The sequence below is a fragment of the Loa loa genome (genome assembly GCF_000183805.2).
Source record: "Loa loa unplaced genomic scaffold supercont3.405, whole genome shotgun sequence".
NCBI classification, from domain to species: domain Eukaryota; kingdom Metazoa; phylum Nematoda; class Chromadorea; order Rhabditida; family Onchocercidae; genus Loa; species Loa loa.
This window is the reverse complement of record NW_018108585.1, coordinates 13,544-16,237: the sequence shown is the minus strand read 5'-3', so window position 1 is coordinate 16,237 and position 2,694 is coordinate 13,544.

The following is a 2,694-nucleotide window of genomic DNA, read 5'->3' as shown; positions in this document are numbered from 1 at the left end:
AGTTTATTACTTTTTATTTTGCTTATTTTTTATATTTTATACTTCACTAGTTTTTACTTTTTAATATTTTTTATGCTTTATACTTTTTATTTCACTTTATGCTTTTTTTTCATTTTCTTTTTTTTACTTTTATTTCTAAGATTTTTTCTTTTCTTCCTTTTTTTTTTTTGTAATGAAATTATTATTTTGAATGATATTTTTATAAAACAAATAGATAAATATTATTATTTTGGTTAGATAGACAAAAAAAAAAGAAATAGAAAATTAGCAATTTATTGGTTTAATTAAAGAAAACGAAAAATTTGAATTAATTTAATATCATATGTTTTTATTGATGGATATTATTACTTACTTTCTAGTACATTTAAACAATATAAGTTAATTTGATAACCAATATAAGTAATTTAATTATAAATAAGCAACATAAATAACTTATTGCAATATAATTCAAGCAATATAAGTAAATTGATTGTAAATAAACAACATAAATAATTTATTATAATATAATTTGAATATTACATTACATAATAATCAAAATGTATGTTATTATTAAATGATTTGTTTTTTTTTTCTTTTTTTTTGCTTGACAAATGGATCAGGAAAAGGAAATAATAATTTATCAATTGGCTTTTTTTTTTCCCAAGATTAAGGAATAAATTAATCGTTATCAAAACTTATCAATTAATCATATTTCATTTCTTTTTTTTTCCTTTTTTGTTCTCCTATTAAAATTTATTATTTTCCTTTATTTTAATTAAATTTTCAAGTACTTTTATTAGCAATAATTATTTCCAATATACTCTACCTATCATTTCATTGCGCAAAAATTTTTTTTTAATTTCTATATTTTATTTTTTTATTTTTTTTAATTTTTATATTTTAAAAATACTTTATTTGTTTGTTTTTTTTTCTCTTCCCAAACATAATCTAGCATTTCTTTGCAATAACTTTCTCATTTCTATTATTGTCATCGTTTCCAATTGCAGTTTCTTTTTTTTTTTTTAAGGTGACAAATATTTTTTAAAACAAATGTTTATTTTTTTTTATTCTCTCCCTCCCTCTCTCTGTCTCTTTCTCTCTATTAATTTTCTCTTTTACATAAACATCGATGAAATTTTATTGAATGTAGTGATCTTTTTTCGTTTTCTTCCATTCTTTTTCCTTTTCTTTTCCTTTTCATCAATTTATGCTTTTTTTAGAACGGAACATTTCATTTATTATTTAAATTATATTTAATTATTAGATTAAAAGAATGAAAAAATTGGAAAAGATAAAGAGAAAGAGAGAGAGAGAGATAAAAGATGAAATTTTGTTAAAATATTTGTTGCTTAATAAAAAAAAAGTAAAGGAAAATGACAATGAATCGGTGATAAAAAAAAAAAATTGAATTATAATTCCGATTTAATTATTGATTTTACATCCATTAAATATTTCAAAATGTTTTTAATTGAAAAAATGGAAGAGGAATCAAATAGGCATTACTTTCAGATAATTAATTAATTAATGACGAATTATTCATTGAGAATTAATTCCCTCAAAATGATATTTTCATTTCTATTCAATCATTTTTATTTCTTTTTTGTTCTTTTTTTTTTTTTTTTATAAATCACTGCATAATTTTGATTCTTTACCCGCTTTCCAATAATTCCATTTCACAATTATTGATTTCTATTATTTAATTACCCATTTAATTTACCCCCAATCTTAACCCACCTAAACAAACCAATTATTATTTAATCATTAATTCAATTCTTAAATGTTAACGGATTTTTTGTTTCTTTCTAATTGCTAATTTAAATAAATAAGTACGTGATCTTCTACGTTACAATTATATCTCACGTACGTGATCGTAATTTTTGATGTATTTTTGTAGACGAATATATTTGCATGAAACAAATATATTGTAATCTTCATAATGAACAGAAATTATCACTAATAATGGATTATAATCATTTCGAATGGAATAATTAATTAATTAATTGCTATTAATTTTTAAATTACTATTAACTATTATCGCTATTATTGAATGTCATTAACACGAGTGGAACTTTCAACAGTATTGGAAATTCAAATACCATTAGGAATAAATGATCATGATATTAGATGTCGTAGTAATATACATGAGAAAAAGCCATGTACCTGTACATTGGTACAAAATGAGATGTTATTGTACAAGGAATACAATGGTACTAAGGTGAATAAATAATATTTTTTCATACCTTTTTTTTTTTTGATTTCGATTTCTTATATTTATATATATTTTACTTTGAATAAAATAAAAAATTCATTGTACATTTACTTTTAAATTAGCTAAATAATTAAAGCTAATGCTAGTTGTAAATTTAAATTAGCTAAATTATTAAAGCTAATGTTAATTGAAAATTTGAATTAGCTAAATAATTAAAACTAATGCTAACTGTAAATTTAAATTAGCCAAATAATTAAAGGTAATGCTAATTGCAATATTTTATTTGATTCATCAATTATTATAAATGTATAATATTTATTTAAATTATCAATTAATGTAACTTTCACTTTTCCATTCCTTTCTTCATCATATTGTATTTCACTAGATTGCAATTTTATTTCAGTGAGTATAAATTTGAACTTAAACTAATAGTTATCTGTTTAATTAATTAACTAATTAACTAGTTAATTCATGTTTTTCTATTACATTCGTTTCCTATCATTTTG